Source organism: Lolium rigidum, chromosome 7, assembly GCF_022539505.1.
Source record: "Lolium rigidum isolate FL_2022 chromosome 7, APGP_CSIRO_Lrig_0.1, whole genome shotgun sequence".
Classification (NCBI taxonomy): Eukaryota; Viridiplantae; Streptophyta; class Magnoliopsida; order Poales; family Poaceae; genus Lolium; species Lolium rigidum.
Window position 1 is genome coordinate 317,455,660 of NC_061514.1, and position 21,366 is coordinate 317,477,025.

A 21,366-nucleotide genomic window follows, 5' to 3' on the forward strand; every position below is an offset into this window, starting at 1 on the left:
GGAGGACGCCGCCGCCGCGCTGTTGTCCTCTCACCGTCGCGACACCTCCCGCCGTTCGCGCGCTGCGCCGTTTCCGCCGGAGGTGAGCTCTCCTGCACCGTGTTTCCGGACCGCAAGTCGGCTGAGACGGCCATGCCCGCAGGTCCCTACGAAGCATTTGGATCGCCTCCGCCTGCGAGGTGTTCGTTCAAATGCTCGAACTAAAATGTGTCCCTTTTCGGATCATGGTGGACAGCGACGACGAATACTACTTCAAGAACTTCATCGACACGTCGTCGAAGAGGAGTTCGACGACGATTTTTTCACGGATCGTCGCGATGCTCATCCACGAGCACATTGTCTCGCAAATCCCCGTGTACCGGGGCTCCTTGCCGGGGCGCGCGGCCGCCTTGGACCGCAAAAGAGAACGCGGCCACGACCAGCTCTACAACGACTACTTCCAACCCAATCCATTGTTCGTGCCGTCCTTGTTGCCGTCGTTTTCGGATGACCAGGCCGCTGTTCCGCCGGATAATGGATGGCGTCAAGATCTACGATGACTACTTCTGTGCGAAAGTGGATGCAATTGGCAAGGTAGGCCTCTCTTCGTACCAGAAATGCACGGCAGCGATAAGGATGCTCGCATATGGCGTTGCCGGTGATTTCGTAGATGAGTACACACGCATGAGTGAGTCAACCGGCTTGGAATCGATGTACGGGTTCTGCGAGAGCGGTGATCGGTTCGTTCGGAGAACAGTACCTCCGGCAACCTAATGCAGAGGACACGGCTCGTCCGTTGTCGATCAACGCTTTCGGGGTTTTCCTGGGATGCTTGGCAGCATAGACTGCATGCACCGGGAGTGGAAGAACTGCCCCTTTGGTTGGCAGGGGGCATACGAGTGGCCATTCCGAGGGTGCACAGTCATTCTTGAAGCTGTTGCTTCACGGGATACATGGATTTGGCACTCATTCTTCGGAATGGCTGGCTCGCACAATGACATCAATGTCGCTGCGGCGCTCTCCGGTGTTTGATAGGCTAGCGTACGGTAAGTCCCCTGATGTGGATTTTGAGATCAATGGCCACCACTACACCAAGGGGTACTACCTTGCTGATGGTATCTATCCACCTTGGGCTACACTCGTGGCAGCATGTAGGCAACAATGCTGCAAACAACAATGAGGAAGGAAATCCTGAAGCCTAGAGCATTTGTATCGTTTTTTCATTTTATTTGAATAATATTTTATCCTTGATTACATGGACTATGTAATGTGTAATACATTTTGAGCATTTGAACTATTTTATATATTTTATATAATATTTTTTTGCGTTTTTCTAGTGAATTTACAAGAAAAACATACCATAGGGCGCCGCGACCCAAATCTACCGCGTTGGGCGCAGCGCGCGACCCAAACGGACGCGCGGACGCGGGACTCCGTCCGCGCGTCCGCTCGGCCACGCAAACTACCCAAAACAGACGGCCCAGCACGTCCATTTGGGTCGCCCGGTTGGAGATGTCCTGACATCCTGGCATGGGCGGATCGTCCATCCGACCGAGGCTGCCTGCTCGCCGCCACGTCTCGCGCGCCCGCCTCCACGTGTTCCCTTCCTTTTTCCAGCTCACACACTGCAGGTGTACCGCACTTCACCTACGTGGCTGGCTGTCCCTTGGGCCCATCACTTCAGGTTGTAGGACCTTTTGATCGATGCCATCCTGGCACATGCTCGATCGTGTCGTGCTTGCCACGAACAACATTTTCCTTCGCCTGCAAGTCTATCACTAAGATTGCCGCTAGTGCGATGCGCATGCGCAGCACCCATGCTATAGCCTTGTGTGAGAAGCCAGCTTCCTAGAGAAGCTCCAAACTCTTGGATCTCACCGGCAGGCAGGCTTCATAGAGAAGCCAGAGCTAACCTCCCGCTACGAATTAAGCGTCGTAGCCAGCTAGCTTGTGTTTCCTGCATTACTATGTCTGCAGCTCCTAGCATAAAATTTGCCTGCACGATCGACACCATCGATCCAACGAATACTACGCACCACGCCTCCTGCCTCCTGTCGATCTTGTTTCCACTAACTAACCAAAGTTCAACGGTTTCTAACCATATTAAAAGCCACTGCCGCGCGTGCAAGCGACTGCAAAGAGCGCACGACGCCGCATTTCCGTTCACACCATTGTTTTCCTAAGCGTAAAGATCGAGCGAGCCAGCTAGCAAGAAATTAGATTCTCTAGCATTAATTGGTTAAAAGAGGAGGCATCCGGGGATTTGGATAAAAATAACCCAAAACTTAAAGAAAAGCACAGACTAACCCTCCGGTGAAACTATTTCACCCATCTAACCCTTTTGTGTGGCGCCCCTCCTGTCGGCGCCACTCTCCCAGCCGACGTGGCGCCGTCGACGCTGAGCTGGTCCGCCGATCCGACGTGGCAGCATGTGTGGCGCCCCTCCCAACGGCGCCACACATGCCCTTACAATTGCCCAAAACATACTGTGAGACAATTCGTCTGGGACTTAGTCGTTTTGGCGAGGCTCTATGTGTGGCGCCGACGCCACGGGCGCCATACTAGCACGTGTGGCGCCGATACCGCGGGCGCCACACAAAGAGCCTCGCCAAAACGGCTAAGGACTTATCGTCCGGAGCCCCTGGATGTTTTCGACCCAATAGTTGATATAGGTTGGCATGTGTGGCGCCGATGCCGCGGGGCCACACGGTGCAGTGTGGCGCCACTGTGAAGGGCGCCACACATTGACTTGTGTTAAAAACCTGAAAATCCTACCAAACTCCAACAGTTTTGAGTACAACATTGGACACAACAAGTAGCAATTTCAGAACATACACATATAACACTTCATAGCTCACATCGTAGCAAGTAGATTCAAACAACAAGTAGCATTACAGACATGGTTCGAAATGACATAGGGTTCGCAACTCGATACTTATGAAGATATAGTTCACAACAACACGGAGCACATCCTAGTGTCGTCCTCGACGTGTCGTCCTCGACGTGTCGTCCTCGACGTGTCGTCCTCACGGGCTGCTTCCGGCGGCCATCCTCTTCGTCCGCTGCCGTGGCTCTTGTTGCTGCTGCTCCTCCTGCTTCTCCTCCTCTGAAGATAAGGGCTCGTCTTTCCACATCCTTCTCAAAGATGATCTCCGCGGCGGCGCCTCATCCTCCTCAATGACAACCTTCTTTCCTCGGTTGACATAATCTTCCAGAGTGTACCGGTTTGGAGCATTGCCCCTTGGCTTCAACTGGTAAGCAGACCGTGGGGCTTGCTTGGAGGTATGCTTTGGAGGTATGCTTTGACTCATAATTTCCTCGTCGTCAGGAATCTTCACAAACAAGAACACATGAGATTACAAAAGTTGAAATTAGTAAGAACATGTTTGACAGCAACAAAATAGTCCATACCTCCCGCCATGGTAACGAATCTTCAAAGGGTGAAGATCCGTTGTCCTCTCTGTCATATGAACAGCCCGGTGATCCCTGTCATATTCTTGATCTAGGAGCCACACCATCCTACATGTTTACACAAATACACCATATTATGAGCAATACATACATGAGAATATATCCAAATAAGCCATCACAAATACATCAAATACATACATATACATTCATATCTAGGGATAGAACACCATATGATATGACACACGCGCCCAGCGCCTCCTCTCTCTCCCCGCGTGCAACGCCTGCGCAGCGCCGCTTGTCTGCCGATTCAGCTGTTCGCGACGCAACATCCGCAACGCTATTTTGGGAAACGCAACCCTCGCCCGGTCATATACCGATGCACAGCTACACTTCGCTCATGGGTGCCTCTTCAGCGGATGGAGTATCGAGACCTCTTTATGGAGGTGTCTTCACGGTTGGAGGATACGGCGAGGGATATTTTTTCCCAACATGGGTGGCAGCGTGATCTTCGCCTGGATCCACCTAGCTAGTTTTTTTTTATCGAGAACTTTGGATTTTTATCGTCGGATGATTTCGTGTTTTGTAACAGATATTTGTACGGCTGTGTGCATCCTAGTTATGCAGAGGCCGGGTCTATTGCTTAAAGTAATAAAGTGCCCATTTTCGAAAAAAGAACACCATATGAGTTATTCCTTCACATACACATTCATGAAATTTGATGCCTAGGGTTCCTCCACAAATCTAGGATACATACATATCTAGGGTTTTTACACATACACATTTAACACTTACATACCCATTTTAACACATACATAGCCATTTCAAACATCTTTGGATACAAAGCATACAATCTAGCAAAATTTAACATCTATGGTTCAAACACATGCATACAATCTATGGTTCCAACAAATCTATGGTTCAAATCTATGGTTCAAACACATGCATACAAATCTATGGTTCAAACACAACCAACATTTCCAATCTAGGCAAAACGGCTAAATCGAATTAAACCGGAGCAAATCTTGGATGAATCGAAGGGGAACGAAGGGGAATACCTTGAGGATTGTATGGGGATGGATTTGGCCGGCCAGATCTGTCCAATCCGTGGAGGATTTGGTGGGGGGCGGCGGAGAGGTGGCCGACGGCGGCGGTTGGAGGAGAGAAAGAAGAGAAAGAGAGGGTCGGGCTGGGGGCGGGCGCGGGCGCCACACTTAAGTGGATGTGTGGCGCCCGTGGCATCGGCGCCACACATGCTAGTGTGGCGCCCGTAGCATCGACGCCACAAGTAGAGGCTCGCCAAAACGGTTAAGTCCCAGACGTCCGGGGCCCCTGGATGTTTTCGACCGAAAACTTGATATAAGTTGGCATGTGTGGCGCCGTTGGGAGGGGCGCCACACATGCTGCCACATCGGATCGGCGCACCAGCTCAGCGTCGAGGGCGCCACGTCGGCTGGGAGAGTGGCGCCGGCAGGAGGGGCGCCACATCGGCATGTGTGGCGCCGATGGGAGGGGCGCCACACAAAAGGGTTAGATGGGTGAAATAGTTTCACCGGAGGGTCAGTCTGTGCTTTTCTTTAAATTTTGGGTTATTTTTGTGCAAATCGCCGAGGCATCCGGTATAAAAGGCAGAGCAAGAAGTTTTGTCGAACTACTCCTAAATTGATAAGCGAGTAAAGTTTTGAACTCCTAAATTAAAGTGCAAGCAACAAAACTACTTTGTGGGAGGCGCCCAGGCCCATCGCAAGGAAAACGAAAACCTCGATTTCATTTATATTTTGGACAATCCGTGGACATAAAAAGTGGCACTTCTAACCTCTGGTCCGCAAACCCAGCGGTGCGAAGCATTTTTTTCTTTCCTTAGGGCTTATTTGATACAAATATTTGTACAGGAAATTTATAGGATTCAAAATTGTTCTATGACAGTTGTTTGATTTATATGATATATTTTCATAGAACTTTTTTCCTAAGAAATCATTTGTAGTGGATTTTATTGGAAAACTAACATCCACTCGTACTACATTTTATGGATCCTAAATTTACTCACGGGTACCGTTTCTCCATAGGCAGGGTATGAGCACAACTCTGTACATATACTCATACCCTCCAGTTAAGTCATGGGTAGAGGGCACAAGTATAATTTTTTATCCACGGTTATATGCATACCTACAAATTTATTTTTATTGTTCATGTGACACTTGTACTCTCGTTGACTTATGACTTAGTATATGGGATTATGATTTCTACATTTTTTTATATTTGTTATGAACTCAACTACATGTTATTTAATTGAAACAATTCATTTTTTTATCTAATACTCTAGCGGCAAATGTCAAATTATGAATAGCTTGTTGCGTACTCAACTACATGTTACTCAATTGATACAATTCATTTTTTATCACATATTCTATCGATAAATGTCAAATTGTGAATAACTTGAGTATTGTTTGATTTACCCGTTGGGTTCGTACCCAATGGATACGGGTACCCGTTCGGTATGGGTGTGGGTAACGGTTTTTATCCAGTGACTGCTATATACACCCAGACTATATACGAGTGTGTGTATGGTATTGCTCTACCCTACCTATTAACATCCTCTACCTGTTTTTGAGAATCATTTCCTTATCTTATGGTAGAATCAAAAGAAGAAGAAAATGGTTTACATGAACTCCTTTAGGATTGTAGTGGGCATGTCATGTCAATCCTATGGTTTTTTATGTCCCTACGTTTTTCATATCCAGCGAATCAAATAGGGCCTTAATTTTCACATTAAAACATAATTTTACATAATGTAAAAATTAAAACAACTTGGGTTTGCGCCTGCATCGCCTACGAGTACACCACGACTGCCGCATTCTCATTCTTATGGAGTTTCCTAAACGTGAGGTGGATCGAGCCAGCTAAGCTAATTTCAAATTTGATTCTCTAGCCTTTATGTTGCGCCTACTAAAGTACAATACGGGAGCAGCAGTCGCCCAACTTGTTCTTAACTGAGGAAAAAGTACTCTTGTGTACATGCGAGATGCAGGCCAAGTGGCTACGTGCAGATCAGATCCCGACTACTCCGTCTCAGACGGATCAGGCCGGGGGATCCATCGCTGAAGCATAATGTCAGAGCTTAATGATCTAGCAATCTCCAGCCCTTCCCAGCATGCGCGGCGCCGCCGTCTGATTCCTACAAATACCAGAATTCTCCAGTCTGTTAACGGTAATCATCATCGCCCTCCAGCGATCGATCGATTAGATGAGCACGTGAAGCCATCACCTGCCCCTCACCAGAAGTTGGAGCCATGCGCCTAGCTGAGCATCGATCCGTCCCAAAATCATCAAGCTGCTCTCCCATGATGCGCGTGATCAGTTAACTAATCGCCCAAAGTACAGACCATATTCTCCGAGGAATTATCATGTCAACCAACTAACATACGCAGACGTTTTTGTTGGGGAAAGATTCGTCCCCAATTTTACCACGTGATCTGCAGCAGACGTCGATCGCTGTAGTAAAAAAAGGTTCGCTGGTGCTGGAAGAGGCTGCAAAAGGACGAGCGGCCATGCATGGCGCAGAGGCTGCCTGGACGACGACGGCGACTTTACCGAGCAAGATGGGCGCGAGGAATGGATCTGCTCTGCTGTGCTGCCATCCATCTCCACCGCGCGCGTCATCCTCCGTCAGCCAGCACGCATGGCCGCCTGCCATCATCAGACTTCTCCCCGTCAGGCCCATCCACCAGCTGCATCGCACTTTACGCTCTTCCACATCACCATTCTCGTCTCCCAAACCTGAATTTGTACTCTATCATTGTGTGTGTTCATCAGCCAGCCAGATTTCATCTCCATGCGAGCATGGGACGAAAGGGAAAGCAAGCCGCATATAGAACAATCCTCGCCAAAGGCAGGAGAGGAAACCGAGAACGAAAACTCTACTCCACAAAATTCAGTTCATGCAATGAGCGTAATATTACTAGTATTATTTTATTCATGCGGCCAAAAACGGCACACTACAAAAGGGGAAATATTAAGGGTGTGTCTACGTCTAAGTTGATTGAGATTTTAGTCTCAGTCAACTCAGAAAAATGCAACTACAGTTTAAAAAAAAGTGCAACTTAATCCAGTTGCACATATCTGGCAGAAAAGTGCAATTACACTTTTTAAACAGAAATGTGCAACTCAAGCACTTTTTTGTTATTGACTTAGACTTAAGAAAATCCCAATTAACTGAGACATAGCAATTAACGGTGGCAGAGCACGCGCGTTCCGGCGGAACGAAACCTAGCTCAGGGGTGCCTGAGGAAGGCGGCCTTCGCGCACTGAACCTGGCAGCGCTCCATCGTACGATAGCACATGTTTATCGGCAGGCAGCAGAAGCAGAACTTATCCTTTTTGCATTCCGGGTTTTCGTTCTTGATCGCGCATAGTCCGTGTGGTAAATTGATCTTGTAGCTTCCTGTGTCTCCCACGATCTGGCCTAAGGAAAACAAATAAAAAACAAACCATTCATATGTCTATCAATCTTTCGATCCATTAAATTAACTACTATCAAGTAACACAGTTACAACCTAAACAAATACCAGATAAGAAATATTACTCACAACTTCTATATGCTAACCGCTGATCATAGAGAAAACTATTGGAAATTACAAATGTAAAAAAGTATGCCACTTACACTGTGCATGGATTGCAAAGCACAACAGAAGAACCAATAGTATGGTCCCTGCATGGAAGGAGTTCATGTGCTTGTCCATGTAGTCCGTGCAAAGCAATTGTAGATGCTTTGTTTTGTTTGGCGCTCCTCACGGTACAACGTCTTTTTTCCCTATGTTTGTTGTATGCAAGCATCGTGCACACATATATAGGCATGAAGAATAAATAGGGGGATCCTATCATGATAAATTGTAGCGTACTTTAGCCTACAAATTAATGGGGTCTTGAATAGTATTTGTACTATATGATTCGGTCATATCTTTCTGATTATTTTTCTGAGTGCAGATTTTTGTAGTAACAATTGTTAGACTAAAACATCACGACTAATATAGGATCACAGATTGCAGCATGTATAACACCTAATGAACAAAAGCAGAGAAGGATGAATGATCATTACAAGGCACGGAAGATCCCATCAATGCCCGCGTGAGGCGGGCTTGATGCTCCTCACGGTACAACGTCTTCCCTATGTTCGTTTTTATCCAAGCATCATGCACACGTATATAGGCACGAAGAGTAAATAGGGGAATCCTTATAATGATAAACTGTTGCCTATTTTTGGCCTAGTAAGATACTACAAATTAATATGATCTTGAAGAGTATTTGTACTATATGATTCATTCATATCTTTCTCATTGTTTTTCTGTATGCAGATTTTTGAAGTACCAATTGTTAGACTAAAATATTACGCCTAGTATAGGATCACACATTGCGGCATGTAGAACACCTAATGAACAATAGCAGAGAAGGATGAATGATCATTACGGGGCACTGAAGATCCCATCGATGCCTGCGTGAGGCGGGTTTGGTGCAGTGGTGGTGTAGAGGAAGCAGACGACCTCCTGATCCCCTCAGGTCTCCAGCGTTGCTTTTGGCCTTTCTCTCGATCGGTAGAGCTTAGGGGGAAGCAGATGTTTTGAGCGTGAACAAGTCAGTCGATCTATGCCAGACCCCCTCCCCACTTTATATGGCACAACGCAACAGGGGACCAAAACCATCTATGTAGTTTTGGCACCCCGATCACGGTTTTTTTTGTTGCGTACGAGAATAAGTCACGTACGGGAATAAGTCATTGACGTTGGTCCTGTGGGCCCATCCCTATAATTTTATGTTTTGACCTTTCTCTGTTAAATGTCAAAAATTTAACCGGACATATCAACCGGTAGCCCAAATAGGCGCCGGCACCTTCGTTTGGAGGACGCGGCACAGCATCCTCCATTTGGGGGGCTGCTCCCACACCGGCGCCCCCAAAACGGCGGCAACAATAGAAAATTTGAATTTGAAAATTGAAACACAAGTATAAAATTTGAATAAGTTTACGAATATGAAGTTTAGACCAACACACGGCCACCATATTCGAATAGGTTTTGGGCCATGATGTCTACGCACGCTTCTATTTCTGTAGACAGTGTTGGACCTCCAAGAGCAAAGGTTTGTAGAACAGCAGCAAGTTTCCCTTAAGTGAATCACCCAAGGTTTATCGAACTCAGGGAGGTAGAGGTCAAAGATATCCCTCTCAAGCAACCCTACAATTAAGATACAAGAAGTCTCTTATGTCCCCAACACACCTAATACACTTGTCAGATGTATAGGTGCACTAGTTCGGCGAAGAGATAGTGAAATACAAGTAATATGGATGATTGTAAGTAGTAATTGCAATCTGAAATAAAAATGGCAGCAAGCAAACATGTAGCAGAACTTGTTGGAAACGGTGTTTCGATATTTGGAAACAAGGCCTAGGGATCATACTTTCACTAGTGAACACTCTCAACAATGATCATATAAATAAATAACTTCTCTTCACTTGTGCTACTTCCTCACACTCTCTTGTTGGATAACAAACACCATTCATTGTGTAGGGCTATAAAAGCACACCTCAAGCCGGAGTAAACAAGCTCCACAACGTCCGGAGTTCATATTAAAGTAACCTCTAGAGTGCATAATAGACCGTTCCAATTTAGACCGAGTACTAACATAGCATACACACTGTCAACAATAGCTATGAAAGGGGTAATAGATCGCATCAATACTATCATAGTAATAGTTAACTTCATAATCTACAAGAGATTACAATCATAACCTACGCCAAGTACTACATGATGCACACACTGTCAACTTTACATCATGGAGGAGGAATAGACTACTTTAATAACATCACTAGAGTAGCACATAGATTAATAGTGATACAAAGCTCATGATCACATAAAGATCACACCATGGGAGAGAGAGATGAACCACATAGCTACCGGTAGAGCCCTATGCCTCGGGGGAGAACTTCTCCCTCCTCATCATGGGAGACAGCAATGGCGATGAAGATGGCGGTGGTGTCGATGGAGATGACTCCGGGGGCAATTCCCCGTCCCGGTGGCGTGCCGGAACAGAGACTTTTGTCCCCCGAAACTTGTCTTCGCGATGGCAGCGGCTACGGAACTCTTCGTGGAATATCGTCGGGTCTGGTAGGGTTTTCACGTCTGGGAGTATATATAGGCGAAAGGGTGGCATCGGAGGGGCAACAGGGTGCCCTCCCCACCTGGTGGCGCGGCCAGGGGGTGGCCCGCGCCCAGGTATGGTGTGGGGGCCCTCTGGCCCATCTTCGTCTCCCCTTCGAACTTCTGGAACCTTCCGTGAAATATAAGATCGTGGGCTTTTGTTTCGTCCAATTTCGAGAATATTTCCTGTGTAAGATTTCTGAAACCAAAAATAGCAGAAAACAGGAACTAGCGCTTCGGCATCTTGTTAATAGGTTAGTTCCGGAAAATGCATAAAATGATATAATGTGTGAACAAAACATGTAGGTATTGTCATAAAACTAGCGTTGGAACATCAAAAATTATAGATACGTTGCAGACGTATCAAGCATCCCCAAGCTTAGTTCCTACTCGCCCTCGAGTAGGTAAACGATAACAAGGATAATTTCTGAAGTGACATGCTGCTATCAAAATCTTGATCAATACTATTGTAAAGCATATGAGATGAATGAAGTGATTCGAAGCTATGGTAAAGATAATGACTAAACAACTTAATCATATAGCAAAGACTTTTCATGAATAGTACTTTCAAGACAGGTATCAATAAGACTTGCATAGGAGTTAACTCATAAAACAATAAACTCTTAGTAGAAGGTTTTGAAGCAATATAAAGGAAGATATAAGTTTCAGCAGTTGCTTTCAACTTCAACATGTATATCTCATGGATGATTGTCAACACAAAGTAATATGATGAGCGCAAATAAGCAAGTATGTAGGAATCAATGCACACAGTTGACACAAGTGTTTGCTTCTAAGATAGAAAGAAGTAGGTAAACTGACTCAACATAAAGTAAAAGAAGGGCCCTTCGCAGAGGGAAGCAGGGATTACTCATGTGCTAGAGCTTTTTATTTTGAAAACATGGAAACAATTTTGTCAACGGTAGTAATAATTCATATGTGTTATGCATAAGACATCCTATAAGTTGCAAGCCTCATGCATCGAATACCAATAGTGCTCGCACCTTGTCCTAATTAGCTTGGATTTCCATGGATTATCATTGCATTACATATGTTTCAACCAAGTGTCACAAAGGGGTACCTCTATGCCGCCTGTACAAAGGTCCAAGGAGATAGATCGCATTTGATTTCTCGTTTTTGATAGATCTCAACTCGAGGACATCCATACCGGGACAACATAGAAAACAGATAATGGACTCCTCTTTAATGCATAAGCATTCAACAACAGATAATATTCTCATAAGAGATTGAGGATTAATGTCCAAACTGAAACTTCCACCACGATACATGGCTTTGGTTAGCGGCCCAATGTTCTTCTCTAACAATATGCATACTCAAACCATTTAATCATGACAAATCACCCTTACTTCAGACAAGACGAACATGCATAGCAACTCACATGATATTCAACAAAAGTGTACAGTTGATGGCGTCCCCAGAAACATGGTTACTGCTCAACAAGCAACTTATAATAAATAAGATACATAAGCTACATATTCTTTACCACAATAGTTTTTAAGCTACTTTTCCATGAGCTATGTATTGCAAAGACAAGGAATGAAGTTTTAAAGGTAGCACACAAGTAATTTACTTTGGAATGGCAGAGAAATACCACATAGTAGGTAGTTATGGTGGACACAAATGGCATAGGTTTTGGCTCAAGGTTTTGGATGCATGAGAGGCATTCCCTCTCAGTACAAGGCTTTGGCTAGCAAGGTTGTTTGAAGCAAACACAAGTATGAACCGGTACAGCAAAACTTACATAAGAACATATTGCAAGCATTACAAGACTCCACACTGTCTTCCTTGTTGTTCAAACACTTTTACCAGAAATTATCTAGACTTTAGAGAGACCAATCATGCAAACCAAATTTCAACAAGCTCTACAGTAATTCTCCACTAATAAGTTCAAACTACATGATGCAAGAGCTTAAACATGATCTATTTGAGAACTCAAAACAATTGCCAAGTGATGACCCACAAGTATAGGGGGTGTATCGTAGTATCTTCGATAAGTAAGAATGTCGATCCCAACGAGGAGCACAAGGTGTTGACAAGCAGTTTCGATGAAGGATTCACTGTAAATGCTCACAGACAAGTATTCAGGGGTTTTGATGTAACAAATGAATAAAGTACGAGTAAGTAAAGTGCGAGAGTAACAATTGCAGCGAGTGGCCCAATCCTTTTTAGCACAAAGGACAAGCCGGTTTGATTACTTATAATGACCAAGCGTTCTCGAGGACACACGGGATTTTAGTCTAGTGCTTTCGCTACATACGGCTAATTAATCTTCATTGTTTTGATAAGTGTTGTGTGGGTGAACTCTGTGCTAATGTACCGCCCTTCCTAGGACTAATACATACTTGTGATTATACCCCTTGCAAGCATCCGCAACTACAAGAAAGTAATTAAGAATAAATCTAACCACAGCCTTAAACTCGAGATCCTGCTATCCCTCCTGCATCGATATAACAACGGGGGTTTAGGTTTCTGTCACTCCGGCAACCCCGCAATTGGCAAACGAGTACAAGATGCATTCCCCTAGGCCCATAAAGGTGAAGTGTCGTGTAGTCGACGTTCACACGACACCACTAGAAGAATAACACCACAACTTAAATATCATAACATTGAATATTACTCAACCATAATTCACTACTAACATTTAGACTTCACCCATGTCCTCAAGAACTAAACGAACTACTCACGAGACATCATATGGAACATGATCGGAGGTGATATGATGATGAATAACAATCTGAACATAAACCTTGGTCCAACGGTTTCACTCAATAGCATCAACAACAAGTAGAAATCGATACCGGGAGAGTTTCCCCTATCAAACAATCAAGATCAAACCCAAATTGCTACGGCGGTGACGATATCCAGCGGTGGAGACGGCGGTGATGATGGTGGAGATGATGATGATGGTGATGGAGATGATGTCCAGCTCGATGACGGTGACGATGGCGTCGATTTCCCCTCCCGGAGGGAATTTCCCCGCGGATCTCAGCCCGCCGGAGAGCTCTTTTCTCTCTCGGTGTTCTCCGCCCCGCGAGGCGGCCGTAACTCTTCGCGAGGTACCCTCTGTGGCTTAGGTCTTCGGGACGAAGGATTTCGCGAAGAAAAGGAGGCGAGAGGGGTTGTGGGCCCCCCTCCTCACCAGGCGGCGCGGCCAGGCCATGGGCCGCGCCGGCCTGTGGTCTGGGCCCACCTTGGGCCCTCTCGGCTCCCCCTTCTGGCCTTCTTCGTCATCTGGAAAAATAGGATTTTTGGTATAATTTCCTTCCACAGTTGATCTTCCGAAATATTGCGTTCTGACGGTGCTTTTTCCAGCAGAATCCTGGCTCCGGTGCTCGATCCTCCAATAATCATGAAATATGCAAAATAGATGAAATAACATAAGTATTGTGTCCAAACATGAAATATATCAATGAATAACAACAAATTATGATATAAAATAGTGATGCAAATTGGACGTATCAACTCCCCCCAAGCTTAGACTTCGCTTGTCCCCAAGCGAAACTGAACTCAATAAACAGGACCACATGTTTATGGAGTGAAGAGTCGATAAATAAAATACGGACAAGAAGCATCATATTCATTCACACAAGACATTCTAGTAAACAACTTCCTCATATAACTCAACTTGAAACAAGTATAAGGTAATCACAAATAAAGGTGCATAAGAAATTATAGTTGGTGATGGCAAACCTCGTTCTTGGTCAGAGAACAATTAACAGGTTATATTTATGTATTGAGCAGCGCTCTCATGTTAAAGTTTATATGGCACAACTTGCATACTCAATCATAATAGTCTCCTCATGATCATTGATAACTTGCAAAGCTATATTCATTCAGATAAAACTTGTACTAAACAAGGAAAAGTAAAAGACATGATGAAGCAAATCACAATATAATGGTTTGATCACAACTACTCAAATGCTTGCTTGAGATGGAGGGAAATAGGTTTACTGACTCAACATAAAGTAAAAGACAGGCCCTTCGCAGAGGGAAGCAGGGATTAAATCATGTGCTAGAGCTTTTCAGCTTTGAAATCATATAAAGAGAATAAAAGTAACATTTTGAGAGGTGTTTGTTGTTGTCAACGACCGGTAGCGGGTACTCTAACCCCCTTGCCGGACAACCTTCAAAGAGCGGCTCCCATTTTATTTTTATTTTGTGTGGCACTCCTTCCAACCTTTCTTTCACAAACCATGGCTAACCGAATCCTCGGTGCCCGCCAACAATCTCATACCATGAAGGAGTGCCTTTTTATTTTAGTTTTATTATGATGACACTCCCCCCAACCTTTGCTTACACAAGCCATGGCTAACCGAATCCTTCGGGTGCCGTCCAACAATCACATACCATGGAGGAGTGTCTATTTAGTTTAATTAATTCGGGAATGGGAATCCCATTGCCAGCTCTTTTTGCAAAATTATTGGATAAGCGGATGAAGCCACTAGTCCATTGGTGAAAGTTGCCCAACAAGATTGAAAGATAAAACACCACATACTTCCTCATGAGCTATAAAACATTGACACAAATAGGAGATAGTAAATTTTGAATTGTTTAAAGGTAGCACACGAAGTATTTACTTGGAATGGCCGAAAATACCATGTAGTAGGTAGATATGGTGGACACAAATGGCATAGGTTTGGGTTAAGGTTTGGATGCACGAGAAGTATTCCTCTCGAGACAGGTCTTTGGCTAGCAAGGTTAATTAGCAAGCATAAGAGTTGAAGGAAACAAACAAATATACATGTGATAGAAATAATCATGCATCTTCCTTATAAGCACAAACAGTTTTAACTTCAGAATACTAGGCTATGAGCTAACAAGAAAGAAAGACAATAAATCAACTACATGTATTTCTCTTTTCTATTTAAACCTCAAAGTGTAGTTGCTATTGACCAATGCTAAGTTTGCCAAAACCAAATAGATTTATTTAATGCTCCCAAAGTGATACCGATACTAAAATCAAGATCAATCATATAATAGAGATTGCAAACTAAAATAAGATGTGCAATATGTAAATGATAAGACTTCTCATTAATATTCCATAACGATAACTCATACCAAGGGATACATAGACAACCAACTAAAGGAGAGATACTTCAAAACTGCAACCCATCTTATATGATAACTTCCCTACTCATGATATGACACTACTTGATAGTAAAAAGTAAAAGGTAGTGATGATGTGATACCGCGGCACTCCCCCAAGCTTGGAACAAACCAAGGGGATGCCAATACCGATGATGAGTTACTCCTTCGGCGATGGTGGTGATGAATTCCTAAAAAGCTTCTCAACAAGCTCCTGAAGCTCATCAATCTTGTACGTGAGGTTGCGAATCATCTCCGAATTATGCTCGACGCGGTTAAGAAGTATGTCCGACGGCGAGTCCCAACTCTTGGAGTTATTTCCCCACTCTTCACCCTCAGGCTCCATCCTTCCTGCAGTGTTAGAACGATCTATATCCCAATTGCTAGGCAATGCTGCCCTGGGAGTCCTTTCAATTTGATTATTGAAAATTAGATTGCGGAAGGGATGGTGAGTGCCTGATAAAGATGTCTTCGGAGCTAGGTAATGACGTGGAACCCCTCCTCCGGTGCGAATTCTTGCGCTCTTGTTTGCACTAAAAGGGTTGTCCGCCACCTTGATGCTTGCGATGGTAGCACGCGGGTGGGCGCGCGAGTCTTCCTCCACCTCTTCTTCATCCTCTTCCTTGACGCTCTTGTCCTCCTCTTTCCACTCAAGATCTTGATTATCTTCATCCGAAAGCTCCTTGCCCTTATTCTTGGAGACCATGGTGCTTCTAGATTGAAGACAAATCCTGGCAGAAACAGCTCGAAACAAAACACGTCGAGAAAACGATATACGGACCTCCAGGGGTCCGGGGGATTATATAGCAAATATTTTCACGACAAAAGGAAAGTACCAGGTCGAACCAGAGTCGGAAAGGGGCGACGAGGCGGCCAGCTCATAGGGCAGCGCGGCCTAGGCCGGGGCCCGCGCCGCCTATGGCGGCACGCCCTCGTGCGTCTCCTCCACTCCGTTTCGATCTCGTAATTTTTCATATTTTCCAAAAACAGCAAAAATATTGTTCGGAAAGTAAATTGCGAACTTTTTATTACCAAGATCGTTACCTATTCAAAGTCGAGTTCGCGTGACCGTCGATTTGTCCTTTGATGAAAGCCTCCGGTGTTTCCACTCGAATAATATCAACATCAACATTATAAGAATCACCTGAGATGTAATGCTTGAGTCTTTGTCCATTCACCACTTGTGTGGCATTGCCTTGAAGAGAGCTAATTTTAATCGCTCCTGAACGATACACCTCCTCGACAACATATGGTCTTTCCCATTTCGAGAGTAATTTCCCTGCAAAGAATCTGAGACGAGACCGATACAATAGGACTTTATCTCCAACATTAAACTCTCTTTTGATAATCCTTCTATCATGCCATTTTTTAACTTTCTCTTTAAAGAGTTTAGCATTTTCATAAGCTTCACTTCTCCATTCATCTAAAGAACTTAATTGCAGCAATCTCTTATTTCCGGCAAGTTTAGGATCTTTATTTAATTCTCTAACAGCCCAATAAGCTTTGTGCTCTAGTTCTAAAGGTAAATGACAAGCTTTCCCATAAACCATTTTATAAGGTGACATTCCCATGGGATTTTTATAAGCAGTTCTATAAGCCCATAGTGCATCCTTCAATTTACTAGCCCAATTCTTTCTAGTTTTATTAACAGTATTTTGCAAGATAGATTTAATCTATCTATTTGATAATTCTACTTGCCCACTAGTTTGAGGATGATAAGCGGAAGCAATTCTATGATTAATACCATATTTAGCAAGAGTTTTTCTAAAACCACCATGAATAAAATGAGAACCTCCATCAGTCATAATATATCTAGGAACTCCAAATCTAGGAAAAATAATATCTAGAAGCATTCTTAAAGAGGTCTCACCATCAGCACTTTTTGTAGGTATTGCTTCCACCCATTTAGTAACATAATCAACAAGCAACAAGTATATGAGTGTTACCTTCGAAGAGGGAAAAGGTCCCATGAAGTCAAATCCCCAACAATCGAACGGTTCAATAACAAGAGTATAATTCATCGGCATTTCATTGCGTCTAGAGATATTACCAACCCTTTGGTATTCATCACAAGATAAAATAAACTTCCTTGCATCTTTGAAGAGAGTTGGCCAATAAAAACCTGATTGCAGAACCTTTTGCGCGGTTCTTTCTCCGGCGTGATGTCCTCCATAAGCACTACCATGACATTTACTCAATATCTCTTGTTGTTCATACTCGGGGACACATCTTCACAAAATACCATCCACTCCTTCTTTATATAAGTGTGGGTCATCCCAAAAATAATGCCTCAAGTCATAAAAGAATTTCCTCCTTTGCTGAGCTGAAAAGGTTGGAGGCAAATACTTGGAGACAATAAAGTTAGCATAATCAGCATACCAAGGACTGTCTCACGAGCTCACCTTTATTGCAGCCAATTGTTCATTTGGAAAACTATCATTAACAGGAACAGGATCATAAGCAATATTTTCCAATCTAGACAAATTATCAGCAACAGGATTATCAGCACCTTTCCTATCTACAATATGTAAATCAAATTCTTGCAACATAAGTACCCATCTAATAAGCCTTGGCTTAGCATCCTTCTTTTGCATAAGATATCTAATTGCAAGCATGATCAGTATGTATAGTAACTTTTGAATCAACAATATAAGATCTAAACTTATCACAAGCAAAGACTACAGCTAACAATTCTTTTTCAGTAGTAGCATAATTTCTTTGAGCAGCATCAAGAGTTTTACTAGCATAATGAATAACATTCAATTTTTTATCTACTCGCTGTCCAAGAACAGCGCCTACAAAGAAAATCACTAGCATCACACATAATTTCAAATGGTAAATTCCAATCAGGGGGTTCAACTATAGGAGCGGTTGTTAAGGCCTTCTTTAAAGTTTCAAAAGCTTCCTTACAATCATCATCAAAAAAAAAAGGTACAACTTTTTGAAGAAGATTAGTAAGAGGCTTTGAGATCTTGGAGAAGTCTTTAATAAACCTCCTATAAAACCCAGCATGACCAAGAACACTACGAATACCTTTAACATCCCTAGGATAGGGCATCTTCTCGATTGCTTCAACTTTAGCTCTATCAACTTCAATACCTCTCTCGGAAATTTTATGTCCCAATACAATTCCTTCATTAACCATAAAGTGGCATTTCTCCCAATTAAGAACAAGGTTAGTTTCTTCACATCTCTGCAAAACTTTATCAAGGTTCCGCAAGCAATTATCAAAAGAATTCCCATAGACAGAAAAATCATCCATGAATACATCTACAATACTCTCGCAAAAGCCATGAAAAATAGCATACATGCATCTTTGAAAAGTAGCAGGAGCATTACATAAACCAAAAGGCATACGTCTATAAGCATAAGTTCCATAGGGACAAGTGAAAGTGGTTTTCTCTTGATCCTTAGTTTTTTTAGATAACCTTTCTAACATTTGATCAATAAAAGGCAAAGGGTAATGATCTTTTTTAGTAACCTTATTAACTTTCCGATAATCAATGCACATTCTATACCCTACAACTACTCTTTGAGGTATGAGCTCATCATTATCATTAGGTACAACAGTCATTCCTCCTTTCTTAGGAACACAATGCACAGGACTAACCCATCTACTATCAGCAATAGGATATATAATACCAGCTTCAAGAAGTCGTAATACCTCATTTCTTACCACATCCTTCATCTTAGGAATTAGACGACGCTGAGGTTCAACAACAGGCTTCGCATCATCTTCCATATTAATGGCGTGTTGGCAAATAGAGGGAGAAATCCCCTTCAAGTCATCCAGAGTGTAGCCAATAGCTCCTCGGTGTTTCTTCAATATTTCCAATAACCTTTCTTCTTCAAACTCTGTAAGCTTAGAACTAATAATAACAGGATATATTTTCTTATCATCAATATGAGCATATTTAAGATTATCAGGCAAAGGTTTTAAATCAAAGACAGGATCTTCCTTTGGTGGCGGTGTTGTACCTAGATCTTCCACCGGTAAATCATGCTTAAGAATAGGTTGACGAAGAAAAATTTCCTCAAGCTCATCTCTTTCTTTCCTAAAAACTTCACTCTCGCTATTCTCCAAATGTTGCTGCAAAGGATTATTAGGAACAAGAACAATAGATGCACACTGTTCCATTTTAAAATCATTATTAGGCAAATCAGCTTTATAAGGAGTTTTGGTAAATTTAGAGAAGTTAAACTCATAAGATTCACCAGCAAATTTGGTCAAAATTTTCTCTTTCTTGCAATCTATAATAGCTCCACAAGTATTTAGAAAAGGTCTACCAAAAATGATAGGACAATAATCACTAGCAGCAGTAACCAAGTACCAAAAAGTCGACAGGATATTTAATCTTACCACATAGGACTTCCACATCGCGAACAATACCAATTGGAGAAATAGTTTCTCTATTAGCCAGCCTGAATAACCACATCAATATCCTCAAGTTCACAAGAACCAATTTCGTGCATAATCTCCGTGTAAAGCTCATAAGGAATAGCACTAATACTTGCACCAATATCACATAAACCATAATAGCAATGATCACCAATTCTAACATATAGCATAGGAACACTAGCTTGCTTGGGTTTATTAGGATGTGAAACAATATTAGAAGCATCTTCACAGAAAATAATATGACCTTCCTCCAAATTTTCAGTCACAAGATCTTTAACTATTGCAACAACAAGTTCAACTTTTATTTGTTCTTCAGGTTCTATAGGTTTCTTTTCACTTTTATGAACCGCACTATTTATAACAGAGTACTCCTTCATTTTAGCAGGGAAAGGAGTTTTTTCAATATAAGCTTCAGGAATAACATGATCAACAGCTTTCAACTACAACGCATTTATTAATAGATGAATCAATTTTATCTTTATACGGTTCATGATACTTATCAAAATTCTTCTTAGGCAATTCATAATGAGAGGCAAAAGCTTTATAAAGATTTGCAGCAACTTGAGAATCAAGACCATAAGTAGCACTCATATTACGAAATTTATCGAGTATCCATAAAAGCTTCAATGCATTTATAATCATAATTTATACCCGATTCTCTATCTTTGTCGATCTCCCATCCTTCAGTATTTTCCCTGGATCCGATTGAGAAGGTCCCTTTTAAACTCTTCCTTATTGCGCGTGAATGATCCAGAACAAGAAGTATCCAGCAGGGTCTTGTCTTCAAAAGAAAGTCTTGCATAGAAATTATCAATAATAACATTACCAGGAAGCTCATGAATGGGGAATTTGAGCATTAAAGACTTCAATCTCCCCCAAGCTTGGGCAATACTCTCTCCATCATGAGGCCAAAAATTATATATGAGATTCCGATCCTTGTGAATTTCACTTGGAGGATAGAACTTAGAATAAAACCGGGGCACAATATCATTCCATTCAAGAGAATCCCCATTATCCAAGTAATTTATACCAATGCGCCGCTTTACCGGACAGCGATATAGAGAATAGTTTCTTCCTCACTTCATCCATAGCAATGCCTCGCACACTTGAATAAACCGCATAATTCATGTAAGAACAAGTAAATGATCTCCGTGGTGGACAGCTCCATCCCCTGTATAACGGTTACCCACTACGCGTTCAATAATTTTCATAGGTATTTTGTATGGTATTTCTTCCTTACCTGGCGCCTCATCCACTACCTTTGCAGTAGTAGCAGATTTCCCAAATAAA